Source organism: Myotis yumanensis, unplaced genomic scaffold, assembly GCF_028538775.1.
Source record: "Myotis yumanensis isolate MYYU_CA2020_CCGP unplaced genomic scaffold, mMyoYum1.0.hap1 SCAF_24, whole genome shotgun sequence".
NCBI lineage: Eukaryota > Metazoa > Chordata > Mammalia > Chiroptera > Vespertilionidae > Myotis > Myotis yumanensis.
Window position 1 is genome coordinate 7,965,108 of NW_027223775.1, and position 18,143 is coordinate 7,983,250.

The window sequence follows — 18,143 nt, forward strand, 5'->3', positions numbered from 1 at the left end:
GAGACATTACTCCCACAGAGAGGAGGGTACCCCACAGGTAGTTCTGTTTTCTTTCAACAAGTGTCGATTCGGTCACAGGGTGATTGGTCCGCCTACAGGAAAGTGCATTTCCCCCAGTGGCAGACGGGTTGCCTCACAGGAAGTGCTTTTCCCCAACAGGAAGAGGTGTTCTCCCACAGGAAGTATCAATTCCCCCACAGCAAGGTGACCTTCCCTCACAGGAAGATATGTCCATATAGAAAGGGCATTTCCCCCACAGGAAGGTGAGTTGCCCTCACAGGAAGATAGGTCCACACACAGTAAAATGGATGTGCCCCAAGGAAGAAGTGTTCCTACAGCGGAAGGGACAATTCTCCACAGGGAGATAGGTTTCTACACAGAAAGAGACATTTCCAACACAGAGAAATGTACCCCGATCGGTAGTTCTGTTTTTATTCAAAAAGTTTTGATTCCATCACAGGCTGGTAGGTCCGCCTACAGGAAAGTGCTTTTCCCCCAGTTTCAATAAGGGTTTCCTCACAGGAATTGCTTTTCCCCAACAGCAAAAGGCGTTCTCCCACAGGAAGTTACAATTACCCCACAGGAAAGAGAGCTTCCCTCACAGGAAGTTAGGTCCACACAGAAAGGGCATTTCTGGCACAAGAAGGTGAGATGCCCTCACAGGAAGATAGCTCCACACACAGTAAAATGCTTGTGCCCCAAGGAAGAAGTGTTTCTACAGCGGAAGGGACAATTCTCCACATGATATAGGTTCCTAAACAGAAAGAGACATTTTCCCCACAAAGAGAAAAATACACCGTTAGTACTCTTTTTTTCAATAAGTTGTGATTCCATCACAGGATGATAGGTCCACCTACAGGAAAGTGCATTATCCGCAGTGGAAGACGGGTTTCCTCACAGGAAGCGCTTTTCCCTAACAGGAAGTGTCGTTCTCCCACAGGAAGTTTCTATTCCCCCACAGGAAAGTGAGCTTCCTTCACAGAAAGTTTAGTCAACACATAGGAAAGTGCATTCCCCCCCCAGGAAGGAGCGATGCCATCACAGATAGATAGTTCCACACACAGTAACATGCATTTTGCACAAAGAAAGTAGGGTTCCTACACCTGAAGGCGCAATTCCGTCACAGGAATATGGATTCCAACACAGGTAGAGACATTTCTCCCACAGAGAGGAGGGTACCCACACAGGTAGTTCTGTTTCCCTACAACAAGTGTCGATTCGATCACAGGATGATTGGTCTGCCTACAGGAAATTGCATTTCCCCCAGTAGCAGACGTGTTGCCTCACCGGAAGTGCTTTTCCCCAACCGGAAGAGGTGTTCTGCACAGGAAGTATCAATTCCCCCACAGGAAGGTGACCTTCCCTTACAGGAAATTAGGTCCACATAGAAAGGGCATTTCCCCCACAGGAAGGTGAGATGCCCTCACAGGAAGTATGGTCCACAAAAAGGAAAGGGCATTTCCCCCACAGGAAGGTGAGATGCCCTCACAGGAAGATAGGTCCACACACAGTAAAACGCATTTGCCCCTCAAGAAGAAGTGTTCCTACAACCGAAGGGACAATTCTCCACGGGAAGATAGGGTCCAACACAGAAAGAGACATTACCCCACAAAGAGAAATGTACCACCCAGGGAGTTCTCTTTTTATTCCACAAGCTGTGATTCCATCACAGGATGATAGGTCCGCTTACTGGAAAGTGCATGTTCCGCAGTCGAAGACGGGTTTCCTTACAGGAAGTGTTTTCCCCAACAGGAAGAGGCGTTCTCCCACAGGAAGTCTCAATTCCCCCATAGGAAAGTGAGCTTCCCTCACAGGAATTTAGGTGAAGACACAGGAAAGAGCATTTCCCCCACAGGAAGGTGAGTTACCACCACAGGAAGATAGGTCCACACACAGTAACATGCATTTTGCAAAAAGGAGAAGGGTTCCTACATCTGAAGGGAAAATTCCTTCACACGAATATGGGTTCCAACACAGGTAGAGACATTTGCCCCACAGAGAGGAGGGTACCCCCACATGTCCTTCTATTTCCTTTCAACAATTGTGGATTCGATCACAGTATTATTGTTCCGCGTAAAGGAAACTGCATTTCCCCCTGTGGGAGACGGGTTGCCTCACAGGAAGTGTTTTTCCCCATTAGAAATATCGTGCTCCCACAGGAAGTTTCAATTCCCCCACAGGAAGGTGAGCTTCCCTCACAGGAAGTTAGGTCCACACAGAAAGGGCATTTCTGGCACAGGAAGGTGAGATTCCCTCACAGGAAGATAGCTCCACACACAGTAAAACGCTTGTGCCCCAAGGAAGAAATGTTTCTACAGAGGAAGGGACAATTCTCCACATGAAGATAGGTTCCTAAACAGAAAGAGACATTATCCCCACAAAGAGAAAAATACACCGTTAGTACTCTTTTTTTCAATAAGTTGTGATTCCATCACAGGATGATAGGTCCACCTACAGGAAAGTGCATTATTCCCAGTGGAAGACGGATTTCCTCAACAGGAAGCGCTTTTCCCTAACAGGAAGTGTCGTTCTCCCACAGGAAGTTTCAATTCCCCCACAGGAAAGTGAGCTTCCCTCACAGAAAGTTTAGTCAACACATAGGAAAGTGCATTTCCCCCCCAGGAAGGAGCGATGCCTTCACAGATAGATACTTCCGAACACAGTAACATGCATTTTGCACAAAGAAAGTAGGGTTCCTACACCTGAAGGCGCAATTCCGTCACAGGAATATAGATTCCAACACAGGTAGAGACATTTCTCCCACAGAGAGGTTTGTACCCCCACAGGTAGTTCTGTTTTCTTTCAACAAGTGTCGATTTGATCACAGGGTGATTGGTCCGCCTACAGGAAAGTGCATTTCCTCCAGTGGCAGACGGGTTGCCTCAGAGGAAGTGCTTTTCCCCCACAAGAAGAGGTGTTCTCCCTCAGGAAGTATCAATTCCCCCACAGCAAGGTGACCTTCCCTCACAGGAAGTTAGGTCCACATAGAAAGGGCATTTCCCCCACAGGAAGGTGAGTTGCCCTCACAGCAAGATAGGTCCACACACAGTAAAATGCATGTGCCCCACAGGAAGAAGTGTTCCTACAGCAAAAGGGGCAATTCTCCACAGGAAGATAGGTTCCTACACAGAAAGAGACATTACCCAAAAGAGAGAATTGTACCCCCACAGGTAGTTCTGTTTTTCTTCCATAAGTTGCGATTCCATCACAGGATGATAGGTCCGCTTAAAGGAAAGTGCATTTCCGCAGTTTTAAGACGGGTTTCCTCACAGGAATTGAATTTTCCCCACAGCAAACGGCGTTCTCTCACAGGAAGTTTCAATTCCCAAACAGCAAGGTGAGCTTCCCTCACAGGAAGTATGGTCCACAAAAAGGAAAGGGCATTTCCCCCACAGGATGGTGAGATGCCCTCACAGGAAGATAGGTCCACACACAGTAAAACGCATTTGCTCCACAAGATGAAGTGTTCCTACAACGGAAGGGACAATTCTCCACAGGAAGATAGGTTCCTATACAGAAAGAGACATTTCCCCCACAAAGAGAAATGTACCACGCAGGGAGTTCTGTTTTTATTCCAGAAGCTGTGATTCCATCACAGGATGATAGGTCCGCTTACTGGAAAGTGCATTTTCCCCAGTGGAAGACGGGTTTCCTCACAGGAAGTTCGTTTCCCTAACAAAAGAGGCGTTCTCCCACAGGAAGTGTCAATTCCCCCACAGGAAAGTGAGCTTCCCTCACAGGACGTTCAGTCAACACATAGGAAAGTGCATTCCCCCCCTCCCCCCCCTCAGGAAGGTGAGATTCCATCACAGATAGATAGTTCTACACACAGTAACATGCATTTTGCACAAAGAAAGTAGGGTTCCTACACCTGAAGGGGCAATTCCGTCACAGGAATATGGGTCCAAACACAGGGAGACATTACTCCCACAGAGAGGAGGGTACCCCACAGGTAGTTCTGTTTTCTTTCAACAAGTGTCGATTCGGTCACAGGGTGATTGGTCCGCCTACAGGAAAGTGCATTTCCCCCAGTGGCAGACGGGTTGCCTCACAGGAAGTGCTTTTCCCCAACAGGAAGAGGTGTTCTCCCACAGGAAGTATCAATTCCCCCACAGCAAGGTGACCTTCCCTCACAGGAAGATATGTCCATATAGAAAGGGCATTTCCCCCACAGGAAGGTGAGTTGCCCTCACAGGAAGATAGGTCCACACACAGTAAAATGGATGTGCCCCAAGGAAGAAGTGTTCCTACAGCGGAAGGGACAATTCTCCACAGGGAGATAGGTTTCTACACAGAAAGAGACATTTCCAACACAGAGAAATGTACCCCGATCGGTAGTTCTGTTTTTATTCAAAAAGTTTTGATTCCATCACAGGCTGGTAGGTCCGCCTACAGGAAAGTGCTTTTCCCCCAGTTTCAATAAGGGTTTCCTCACAGGAATTGCTTTTCCCCAACAGCAAAAGGCGTTCTCCCACAGGAAGTTACAATTACCCCACAGGAAAGAGAGCTTCCCTCACAGGAAGTTAGGTCCACACAGAAAGGGCATTTCTGGCACAAGAAGGTGAGATGCCCTCACAGGAAGATAGCTCCACACACAGTAAAATGCTTGTGCCCCAAGGAAGAAGTGTTTCTACAGCGGAAGGGACAATTCTCCACATGATATAGGTTCCTAAACAGAAAGAGACATTTTCCCCACAAAGAGAAAAATACACCGTTAGTACTCTTTTTTTCAATAAGTTGTGATTCCATCACAGGATGATAGGTCCACCTACAGGAAAGTGCATTATCCGCAGTGGAAGACGGGTTTCCTCACAGGAAGCGCTTTTCCCTAACAGGAAGTGTCGTTCTCCCACAGGAAGTTTCTATTCCCCCACAGGAAAGTGAGCTTCCTTCACAGAAAGTTTAGTCAACACATAGGAAAGTGCATTCCCCCCCCAGGAAGGAGCGATGCCATCACAGATAGATAGTTCCACACACAGTAACATGCATTTTGCACAAAGAAAGTAGGGTTCCTACACCTGAAGGCGCAATTCCGTCACAGGAATATGGATTCCAACACAGGTAGAGACATTTCTCCCACAGAGAGGAGGGTACCCACACAGGTAGTTCTGTTTCCCTACAACAAGTGTCGATTCGATCACAGGATGATTGGTCTCCCTACAGGAAATTGCATTTCCCCCAGTAGCAGACGTGTTGCCTCACCGGAAGTGCTTTTCCCCAACCGGAAGAGGTGTTCTGCACAGGAAGTATCAATTCCCCCACAGGAAGGTGACCTTCCCTTACAGGAAATTAGGTCCACATAGAAAGGGCATTTCCCCCACAGGAAGGTGAGATGCCCTCACAGGAAGTATGGTCCACAAAAAGGAAAGGGCATTTCCCCCACAGGAAGGTGAGATGCCCTCACAGGAAGATAGGTCCACACACAGTAAAACGCATTTGCCCCTCAAGAAGAAGTGTTCCTACAACCGAAGGGACAATTCTCCACGGGAAGATAGGGTCCAACACAGAAAGAGACATTACCCCACAAAGAGAAATGTACCACCCAGGGAGTTCTCTTTTTATTCCACAAGCTGTGATTCCATCACAGGATGATAGGTCCGCTTACTGGAAAGTGCATGTTCCGCAGTCGAAGACGGGTTTCCTTACAGGAAGTGTTTTCCCCAACAGGAAGAGGCGTTCTCCCACAGGAAGTCTCAATTCCCCCATAGGAAAGTGAGCTTCCCTCACAGGAATTTAGGTGAAGACACAGGAAAGAGCATTTACCCCACAGGAAGGTGAGTTACCACCACAGGAAGATAGGTCCACACACAGTAACATGCATTTTGCAAAAAGGAGAAGGGTTCCTACATCTGAAGGGAAAATTCCTTCACACGAATATGGGTTCCAACACAGGTAGAGACATTTGCCCCACAGAGAGGAGGGTACCCCCACATGTCCTTCTATTTCCTTTCAACAATTGTCGATTCGATCACAGTATTATTGTTCCGCGTAAAGGAAACTGCATTTCCCCCTGTGGGAGACGGGTTGCCTCACAGGAAGTGTTTTTCCCCATTAGAAATATCGTGCTCCCACAGGAAGTTTCAATTCCCCCACAGGAAGGTGAGCTTCCCTCACAGGAAGTTAGGTCCACACAGAAAGGGCATTTCTGGCACAGGAAGGTGAGATTCCCTCACAGGAAGATAGCTCCACACACAGTAAAACGCTTGTGCCCCAAGGAAGAAATGTTTCTACAGAGGAAGGGACAATTCTCCACATGAAGATAGGTTCCTAAACAGAAAGAGACATTATCCCCACAAAGAGAAAAATACACCGTTAGTACTCTTTTTTTCAATAAGTTGTGATTCCATCACAGGATGATAGGTCCACCTACAGGAAAGTGCATTATTCCCAGTGGAAGACGGATTTCCTCAACAGGAAGCGCTTTTCCCTAACAGGAAGTGTCGTTCTCCCACAGGAAGTTTCAATTCCCCCACAGAAAAGTGAGCTTCCCTCACAGAAAGTTTAGTCAACACATAGGAAAGTGCATTTCCCCCCCAGGAAGGAGCGATGCCTTCACAGATAGATACTTCCGAACACAGTAACATGCATTTTGCACAAAGAAAGTAGGGTTCCTACACCTGAAGGCGCAATTCCGTCACAGGAATATAGATTCCAACACAGGTAGAGACATTTCTCCCACAGAGAGGTTTGTACCCCCACAGGTAGTTCTGTTTTCTTTCAACAAGTGTCGATTTGATCACAGGGTGATTGGTCCGCCTACAGGAAAGTGCATTTCCTCCAGTGGCAGACGGGTTGCCTCAGAGGAAGTGCTTTTCCCCCACAAGAAGAGGTGTTCTCCCTCAGGAAGTATCAATTCCCCCACAGCAAGGTGACCTTCCCTCACAGGAAGTTAGGTCCACATAGAAAGGGCATTTCCCCCACAGGAAGGTGAGTTGCCCTCACAGCAAGATAGGTCCACACACAGTAAAATGCATGTGCCCCACAGGAAGAAGTGTTCCTACAGCAAAAGGGGCAATTCTCCACAGGAAGATAGGTTCCTACACAGAAAGAGACATTACCCAAAAGAGAGAATTGTACCCCCACAGGTAGTTCTGTTTTTCTTCCATAAGTTGCGATTCCATCACAGGATGATAGGTCCACTTAAAGGAAAGTGCATTTCCGCAGTTTTAAGATGGGTTTCCTCACAGGAATTGAATTTTCCCCACAGCAAACGGCGTTCTCTCACAGGAAGTTTCAATTCCCAAACAGCAAGGTGAGCTTCCCTCACAGGAAGTATGGTCCACAAAAAGGAAAGGGCATTTCCCCCACAGGATGGTGAGATGCCCTCACAGGAAGATAGGTCCACACACAGTAAAACGCATTTGCTCCACAAGATGAAGTGTTCCTACAACGGAAGGGACAATTCTCCACAGGAAGATAGGTTCCTATACAGAAAGAGACATTTCCCCCACAAAGAGAAATGTACCACGCAGGGAGTTCTGTTTTTATTCCAGAAGCTGTGATTCCATCACAGGATGATAGGTCCGCTTACTGGAAAGTGCATTTTCCCCAGTGGAAGACGGGTTTCCTCACAGGAAGTTCGTTTCCCTAACAAAAGAGGCGTTCTCCCACAGGAAGTGTCAATTCCCCCACAGGAAAGTGAGCTTCCCTCACAGGACGTTCAGTCAACACATAGGAAAGTGCATTCCCCCCCTCCCCCCCCTCAGGAAGGTGAGATTCCATCACAGATAGATAGTTCTACACACAGTAACATGCATTTTGCACAAAGAAAGTAGGGTTCCTACACCTGAAGGGGCAATTCCGTCACAGGATTATGGGTCCAAACACAGGGAGACATTACTCCCACAGAGAGGAGGGTACCCCACAGGTAGTTCTGTTTTCTTTCAACAAGTGTCGATTCGGTCACAGGGTGATTGGTCCGCCTACAGGAAAGTGCATTTCCCCCAGTGGCAGACGGGTTGCCTCACAGGAAGTGCTTTTCCCCAACAGGAAGAGGTGTTCTCCCACAGGAAGTATCAATTCCCCCACAGCAAGGTGACCTTCCCTCACAGGAAGATATGTTCATATAGAAAGGGCATTTCCCCCACAGGAAGGTGAGTTGCCCTCACAGGAAGATAGGTCCACACACAGTAAAATGGATGTGCCCCAAGGAAGAAGTGTTCCTACAGCGGAAGGGACAATTCTCCACAGGGAGATAGGTTTCTACACAGAAAGAGACATTTCCAACACAGAGAAATGTACCCCGATCGGTAGTTCTGTTTTTATTCAAAAAGTTTTGATTCCATCACAGGCTGGTAGGTCCGCCTACAGGAAAGTGCTTTTCCACAGTTTCAATACGGGTTTCCTCACAGGAATTGCTTTTCCCCAACAGCAAAAGGCGTTCTCCCACAGGAAGTTACAATTACCCCACAGGAAGGAGAGCTTCCCTCACAGGAAGTTAGGTCCACACAGAAAGGGCATTTCTGGCACAGGAAGGTGAGATGCCCTCACAGGAAGATAGCTCCACACACAGTAAAATGCTTGTGCCCCAAGGAAGAAGTGTTTCTACAGCGGAAGGGACAATTCTCCACATGATATAGGTTCCTAAACAGAAAGAGACATTTTCCCCACAAAGAGAAAAATACACCGTTAGTACTCTTTTTTTCAATAAGTTGTGATTCCATCACAGGATGATAGGTCCACCTAGAGGAAAGTGCATTATCCCCAGTGGAAGACGGGTTTCCTCACAGGAAGCGCTTTTCCCTAACAGGAAGTGTCGTTCTCTCACAGGAAGTTTCTATTCCCCCACAGGAAAGTGAGCTTCCCTCACAGAAAGTTTAGTCAACACATAGGAAAGTGCATTCCCCCCCCAGGAAGGAGCGATGCCATCACAGATAGATAGTTCCACACACAGTAACATGCATTTTGCACAAAGAAAGTAGGGTTCCTACACCTGAAGGCGCAATTCCGTCACAGGAATATGGATTCCAACACAGGTAGAGACATTTCTCCCACAGAGAGGAGGGTACCCACACAGGTAGTTCTGTTTCCCTTCAACAAGTGTCGATTCGATCACAGGATGATTGGTCTGCCTACAGGAAATTGCATTTCCCCCCAGTAGCAGACGTGTTGCCTCACCGGAAGTGCTTTTCCCCAACCGGAAGAGGTGTTCTGCACAGGAAGTATCAATTCCCCCACAGGAAGGTGACCTTCCCTTACAGGAAATTAGGTCCACATAGAAAGGGCATTTCCCCCACAGGAAGGTGAGATGCCCTCACAGGAAGTATGGTCCACAAAAAGGAAAGGGCATTTCCCCCACAGGAAGGTGAGATGCCCTCACAGGAAGATAGGTCCACACACAGTAAAACGCATTTGCCCCTCAAGAAGAAGTGTTTCTACAACCGAAGGGACAATTCTCCACGGGAAGATAGGGTCCAACACAGAAAGAGACATTACCCCACAAAGAGAAATGTACCACCCAGGGAGTTCTGTTTTTATTCCACAAGCTGTGATTCCATCACAGGATGATAGGTCCGCTTACTGGAAAGTGCATGTTCCGCAGTCGAAGACGGGTTTCCTTACAGGAAGTGTTTTCCCCAACAGGAAGAGGCGTTCTCCCACAGGAAGTTTCAATTCCCCCATAGGAAAGTGAGCTTCCCTCACAGGAATTTAGGTGAAGACACAGGAAAGAGCATTTCCCCCACAGGAAGGTGAGTTACCACCACAGGAAGATAGGTCCACACACAGTAACATGCATTTTGCAAAAAGGAGAAGGGTTCCTACATCTGAAGGGAAAATTCCTTCACACGAATATGGGTTCCAACATAGGTAGAGACATTTGCCCCACAGAGAGGAGGGTACCCCCACATGTCCTTCTATTTCCTTTCAACAATTGTGGATTCGATCACAGTATTATTGTTCCGCGTAAAGGAAACTGCATTTCCCCCTGTGGGAGACGGGTTGCCTCACAGGAAGTGTTTTTCCCCATTAGAAATATCGTGCTCCCACAGGAAGTTTCAATTCCCCCACAGGAAGGTGAGCTTCCCTCACAGGAAGTTAGGTCCACACAGAAAGGGCATTTCTGGCACAGGAAGGTGAGATTCCCTCACAGGAAGATAGCTCCACACACCGTAAAACGCTTGTGCCCCAAGGAAGAAATGTTTCTACAGAGGAAGGGACAATTCTCCACATGAAGATAGGTTCCTAAACAGAAAGAGACATTATCCCCACAAAGAGAAAAATACACCGTTAGTACTCTTTTTTTCAATAAGTTGTGATTCCATCACAGGATGATAGGTCCACCTACAGGAAAGTGCATTATTCCCAGTGGAAGACGGATTTCCTCAACAGGAAGCGCTTTTCCCTAACAGGAAGTGTCGTTCTCCCACAGGAAGTTTCAATTCCCCCACAGGAAAGTGAGCTTCCCTCACAGAAAGTTTAGTCAACACATAGGAAAGTGCATTTCCCCCCCAGGAAGGAGCGATGCCTTCACAGATAGATACTTCCGAACACAGTAACATGCATTTTGCACAAAGAAAGTAGGGTTCCTACACCTGAAGGCGCAATTCCGTCACAGGAATATAGATTCCAACACAGGTAGAGACATTTCTCCCACAGAGAGGTTTGTACCCCCACAGGTAGTTCTGTTTTCTTTCAACAAGTGTCGATTTGATCACAGGGTGATTGGTCCGCCTACAGGAAAGTGCATTTCCTCCAGTGGCAGACGGGTTGCCTCAGAGGAAGTGCTTTTCCCCCACAAGAAGAGGTGTTCTCCCTCAGGAAGTATCAATTCCCCCACAGCAAGGTGACCTTCCCTCACAGGAAGTTAGGTCCACATAGAAAGGGCATTTCCCCCACAGGAAGGTGAGTTGCCCTCACAGCAAGATAGGTCCACACACAGTAAAATGCATGTGCCCCACAGGAAGAAGTGTTCCTACAGCAAAAGGGGCAATTCTCCACAGGAAGATAGGTTCCTACACAGAAAGAGACATTACCCAAAAGAGAGAATTGTACCCCCACAGGTAGTTCTGTTTTTCTTCCATAAGTTGCGATTCCATCACAGGATGATAGGTCCGCTTAAAGGAAAGTGCATTTCCGCAGTTTTAAGACGGGTTTCCTCACAGGAATTGAATTTTCCCCACAGCAAACGGCGTTCTCTCACAGGAAGTTTCAATTCCCAAACAGGAAGGTGAGCTTCCCTCACAGGAAGTATGGTCCACAAAAAGGAAAGGGCATTTCCCCCACAGGATGGTGAGATGCCCTCACAGGAAGATAGGTCCACACACAGTAAAACGCATTTGCTCCACAAGATGAAGTGTTCCTACAACGGAAGGGACAATTCTCCACAGGAAGATAGGTTCCTATACAGAAAGAGACATTTCCCCCACAAAGAGAAATGTACCACGCAGGGAGTTCTGTTTTTATTCCAGAAGCTGTGATTCCATCACAGGATGATAGGTCCGCTTACTGGAAAGTGCATTTTCCCCAGTGGAAGACGGGTTTCCTCACAGGAAGTTCGTTTCCCTAACAAAAGAGGCGTTCTCCCACAGGAAGTGTCAATTCCCCCACAGGAATGTGAGCTTCCCTCACAGGACGTTCAGTCAACACATAGGAAAGTGCATTCCCCCCCTCCCCCCCCCTCAGGAAGGTGAGATTCCATCACAGATAGATAGTTCTACACTCAGTAACATGCATTTTGCACAAAGAAAGTAGGGTTCCTACACCTGAAGGGGCAATTCCGTCACAGGATTATGGGTCCAAACACAGGGAGACATTACTCCCACAGAGAGGAGGGTACCCCACAGGTAGTTCTGTTTTCTTTCAACAAGTGTCGATTCGGTCACAGGGTGATTGGTCCGCCTACAGGAAAGTGCATTTCCCCCAGTGGCAGACGGGTTGCCTCACAGGAAGTGCTTTTCCCCAACAGGAAGAGGTGTTCTCCCACAGGAAGTATCAATTCCCCCACAGCAAGGTGACCTTCCCTCACAGGAAGATATGTCCATATAGAAAGGGCATTTCCCCCACAGGAAGGTGAGTTGCCCTCACAGGAAGATAGGTCCACACACAGTAAAATGGATGTGCCCCAAGGAAGAAGTGTTCCTACAGAGGAAGGGACAATTCTCCACAGGGAGATAGGTTTCTACACAGAAAGAGACATTTCCAACACAGAGAAATGTACCCCGATCGGTAGTTCTGTTTTTATTCAAAAAGTTTTGATTCCATCACAGGCTGGTAGGTCCGCCTACAGGAAAGTGCTTTTCCCCCAGTTTCAATAAGGGTTTCCTCACAGGAATTGCTTTTCCCCAACAGCAAAAGGCGTTCTCCCACAGGAGGTTACAATTACCCCACAGGAAAGAGAGCTTCCCTCACAGGAAGTTAGGTCCACACAGAAAGGGCATTTCTGGCACAGGAAGGTGAGATGCCCTCACAGGAAGATAGCTCCACACACAGTAAAATGCGTGTGCCCCAAGGAAGAAGTGTTTCTACAGCGGAAGGGACAATTCTCCACATGATATAGGTTCCTAAACAGAAAGAGACATTTTCCCCACAAAGAGAAAAATACACCGTTAGTACTCTTTTTTTCAATAAGTTGTGATTCCATCACAGGATGATAGGTCCACCTACAGGAAAGTGCATTATCCCCAGTGGAAGACGGGTTTCCTCACAGGAAGCGCTTTTCCCTAACAGGAAGTGTCGTTCTCCCACAGGAAGTTTCTATTCCCCCACAGGAAAGTGAGCTTCCTTCACAGAAAGTTTAGTCAACACATAGGAAAGTGCATTCCCCCCCCAGGAAGGAGCGATGCCATCACAGATAGATAGTTCCACACACAGTAACATGCATTTTGCACAAAGAAAGTAGGGTTCCTACACCTGAAGGCGCAATTCCGTCACAGGAATATGGATTCCAACACAGGTAGAGACATTTCTCCCACAGAGAGGAGGGTACCCACACAGGTAGTTCTGTTTCCCTTCAACAAGTGTCGATTCGATCACAGGATGATTGGTCTGCCTACAGGAAATTGCATTTCCCCCTGTAGCAGACGTGTTGCCTCACCGGAAGTGCTTTTCCCCAACCGGAAGAGGTGTTCTGCACAGGAAGTATCAATTCCCCCACAGGAAGGTGACCTTCCCTTACAGGAAATTAGGTCCACATAGAAAGGGCATTTCCCCCACAGGAAGGTGAGATGCCCTCACAGGAAGTATGGTCCACAAAAAGGAAAGGGCATTTCCCCCACAGGAAGGTGAGATGCCCTCACAGGAAGATAGGTCCACACACAGTAAAACGCATTTGCCCCTCAAGAAGAAGTGTTCCTACAACCGAAGGGACAATTCTCCACGGGAAGATAGGGTCCAACACAGAAAGAGACATTACCCCACAAAGAGAAATGTACCACCCAGGGAGTTCTCTTTTTATTCCACAAGCTGTGATTCCATCACAGGATGATAGGTCCGCTTACTGGAAAGTGCATGTTCCGCAGTCGAAGACGGGTTTCCTTACAGGAAGTGTTTTCCCCAACAGGAAGAGGCGTTCTCCCACAGGAAGTCTCAATTCCCCCATAGGAAAGTGAGCTTCCCTCACAGGAATTTAGGTGAAGACACAGGAAAGAGCATTTCCCCCACAGGAAGGTGAGTTACCACCACAGGAAGATAGGTCCACACACAGTAACATGCATTTTGCAAAAAGGAGAAGGGTTCCTACATCTGAAGGGAAAATTCCTTCACACGAATATGGGTTCCAACACAGGTAGAGACATTTGCCCCACAGAGAGGAGGGTACCCCCACATGTCCTTCTATTTCCTTTCAACAATTGTGGATTCGATCACAGTATTATTGTTCCGCGTAAAGGAAACTGCATTTCCCCCTGTGGGAGACGGGTTGCCTCACAGGAAGTGTTTTTCCCCATTAGAAATATCGTGCTCCCACAGGAAGTTTCAATTCCCCCACAGGAAGGTGAGCTTCCCTCACAGGAAGTTAGGTCCACACAGAAAGGGCATTTCTGGCACAGGAAGGTGAGATTCCCTCACAGGAAGATAGCTCCACACACAGTAAAACGCTTGTGCCCCAAGGAAGAAATGTTTCTACAGAGGAAGGGACAATTCTCCACATGAAGATAGGTTCCTAAACAGAAAGAGACATTATCCCCACAAAGAGAAAAATACACCGTTAGTACTCTTTTTTTCAATAAGTTGTGATTCCATCACAGGATGATAGGTCCACCTACAGGAAAGTGCATTATTCCCAGTGGAAGACGGATTTCCTCAACAGGAAGCGCTTTTCCCTAACAGGAAGTGTCGTTCTCCCACAGGAAGTTTCAATTCCCCCACAGGAAAGTGAGCTTCCCTCACAGAAAGTTTAGTCAACACATAGGAAAGTGCATTTCCCCCCCAGGAAGGAGCGATGCCTTCACAGATAGATACTTCCGAACACAGTAACATGCATTTTGCACAAAGAAAGTAGGGTTCCTACACCTGAAGGCGCAATTCCGTCACAGGAATATAGATTCCAACACAGGTAGAGACATTTCTCCCACAGAGAGGTTTGTACCCCCACAGGTAGTTCTGTTTTCTTTCAACAAGTGTCGATTTGATCACAGGGTGATTGGTCCGCCTACAGGAAAGTGCATTTCCTCCAGTGGCAGACGGGTTGCCTCAGAGGAAGTGCTTTTCCCCCACAAGAAGAGGTGTTCTCCCTCAGGAAGTATCAATTCCCCCACAGCAAGGTGACCTTCCCTCACAGGAAGTTAGGTCCACATAGAAAGGGCATTTCCCCCACAGGAAGGTGAGTTGCCCTCACAGCAAGATAGGTCCACACACAGTAAAATGCATGTGCCCCACAGGAAGAAGTGTTCCTACAGCAAAAGGGGCAATTCTCCACAGGAAGATAGGTTCCTACACAGAAAGAGACATTACCCAAAAGAGAGAATTGTACCCCCACAGGTAGTTCTGTTTTTCTTCCATAAGTTGCGATTCCATCACAGGATGATAGGTCCGCTTAAAGGAAAGTGCATTTCCGCAGTTTTAAGACGGGTTTCCTCACAGGAATTGAATTTTCCCCACAGCAAACGGCGTTCTCTCACAGGAAGTTTCAATTCCCAAACAGGAAGGTGAGCTTCCCTCACAGGAAGTATGGTCCACAAAAAGGAAAGGGCATTTCCCCCACAGGATGGTGAGATGCCCTCACAGGAAGATAGGTCCACACACAGTAAAACGCATTTGCTCCACAAGATGAAGTGTTCCTACAACGGAGGGACAATTCTCCACAGGAAGATAGGTTCCTATACAGAAAGAGACATTTCCCCCACAAAGAGAAATGTACCACGCAGGGAGTTCTGTTTTTATTCCAGAAGCTGTGATTCCATCACAGGATGATAGGTCCGCTTACTGGAAAGTGCATTTTCCCCAGTGGAAGACGGGTTTCCTCACAGGAAGTTCGTTTCCCTAACAAAAGAGGCGTTCTCCCACAGGAAGTGTCAATTCCCCCACAGGAAAGTGAGCTTCCCTCACAGGACGTTCAGTCAACACATAGGAAAGTGCATTTCCCCCCTCCCCCCCCCTCAGGAAGGTGAGATTCCATCACAGATAGATAGTTCTACACACAGTAACATGCATTTTGCACAAAGAAAGTAGGGTTCCTACACCTGAAGGGGCAATTCCGTCACAGGAATATGGGTCCAAACACAGGGAGACATTACTCCCACAGAGAGGAGGGTACCCCACAGGTAGTTCTGTTTTCTTTCAACAAGTGTCGATTCGGTCACAGGGTGATTAGTCCGCCTACAGGAAAGTGCATTTCCCCCAGTGGCAGACGGGTTGCCTCACAGGAAGTGCTTTTCCCCAACAGGAAGAGGTGTTCTCCCACAGGAAGTATCAATTCCCCCACAGCAAGGTGACCTTCCCTCACAGGAAGATATGTCCATATAGAAAGGGCATTTCCCCCACAGGAAGGTGAGTTGCCCTCACAGGAAGATAGGTCCACACACAGTAAAATGGATGTGCCCCAAGGAAGAAGTGTTCCTACAGCGGAAGGGACAATTCTCCACAGGGAGATAGGTTTCTACACAGAAAGAGACATTTCCAACACAGAGAAATGTACCCCGATCGGTAGTTCTGTTTTTATTCAAAAAGTTTTGATTCCTTCACAGGCTGGTAGGTCCGCCTACAGGAAAGTGCTTTTCCCCCAGTTTCAATAAGGGTTTCCTCACAGGAATTGCTTTTCCCCAACAGCAAAAGGCGTTCTCCCACAGGAAGTTACAATTACCCCACAGGAAAGAGAGCTTCCCTCACAGGAAGTTAGGTCCACACAGAAAGGGCATTTCTGGCACAGGAAGGTGAGATGCCCTCACAGGAAGATAGCTCCACACACAGTAAAATGCTTGTGCCCCAAGGAAGAAGTGTTTCTACAGCGGAAGGGACAATTCTCCACATGATATAGGTTCCTAAACAGAAAGAGACATTTTCCCCACAAAGAGAAAAATACACCGTTAGTACTCTTTTTTTCAATAAGTTGTGATTCCATCACAGGATGATAGGTCCACCTACAGGAAAGTGCATTATCAGCAGTGGAAGACGGGTTTCCTCACAGGAAGCGCTTTTCCCTAACAGGAAGTGTCGTTCTCCCACAGGAAGTTTCTATTCCCCCACAGGAAAGTGAGCTTCCTTCACAGAAAGTTTAGTCAACACATAGGAAAGTGCATTCCCCCCCCAGGAAGGAGCGATGCCATCACAGATAGATAGTTCCACACACAGTAACATGCATTTTGCACAAAGAAAGTAGGGTTCCTACACCTGAAGGCGCAATTCCGTCACAGGAATATGGATTCCAACACAGGTAGAGACATTTCTCCCACAGAGAGGAGGGTACCCACACAGGTAGTTCTGTTTCCCTACAACAAGTGTCGATTCGATCACAGGATGATTGGTCTGCCTACAGGAAATTGCATTTCCCCCAGTAGCAGACGTGTTGCCTCACCGGAAGTGCTTTTCCCCAACCGGAAGAGGTGTTCTGCACAGGAAGTATCAATTCCCCCACAGGAAGGTGACCTTCCCTTACAGGAAATTAGGTCCACAAAGAAAGGGCATTTCCCCCACAGGAAGGTGAGATGCCCTCACAGGAAGTATGGTCCACAAAAAGGAAAGGGCATTTCCCCCACAGGAAGGTGAGATGCCCTCACAGGAAGATAGGTCCACACACAGTAAAACGCATTTGCCCCTCAAGAAGAAGTGTTCCTACAACCGAAGGGACAATTCTCCACGGGAAGATAGGGTCCAACACAGAAAGAGACATTACCCCACAAAGAGAAATGTACCACCCAGGGAGCTCTCTTTTTATTCCACAAGCTGTGATTCCATCACAGGATGATAGGTCCGCTTACTGGAAAGTGCATGTTCCGCAGTCGAAGACGGGTTTCCTTACAGGAAGTGTTTTCCCCAACAGGAAGAGGCGTTCTCCCACAGGAAGTCTCAATTCCCCCATAGGAAAGTGAGCTTCCCTCACAGGAATTTAGGTGAAGACACAGGAAAGAGCATTTCCCCCACAGGAAGGTGAGTTACCACCACAGGAAGATAGGTCCACACACAGTAACATGCATTTTGCAAAAAGGAGAAGGGTTCCTACATCTGAAGGGAAAATTCCTTCACACAAATATGGGTTCCAACACAGGTAGAGACATTTGCCCCACAGAGAGGAGGGTACCCCCTCATGTCCTTCTATTTCCTTTCAACAATTGTCGATTCGATCACAGTATTATTGTTCCGCGTAAAGGAAACTGCATTTCCCCCTGTGGGAGACGGGTTGCCTCACAGGAAGTGTTTTTCCCCATTAGAAATATCGTGCTCCCACAGGAATTTCAATTCCCCCACAGGAAGGTGAGCTTCCCTCACAGGAAGTTAGGTCCACATAGGAAGGGCATTTCTGGCACAGGAAGGTGAGATTCCCTCACAGGAAGATAGCGCCACACACAGTAAAACGCTTGTGCCCCAAGGAAGAAATGTTTCTACAGAGGAACGGACAATTCTCCACATGAAGATAGGTTCCTAAACAGAAAGAGACATTATCCCCACAAAGAGAAAAATACACCGTTAGTACTCTTTTTTTCAATAAGTTGTGATTCCATCACAGGATGATAGGTCCACCTACAGGAAAGTGCATTATTCCCAGTGGAAGA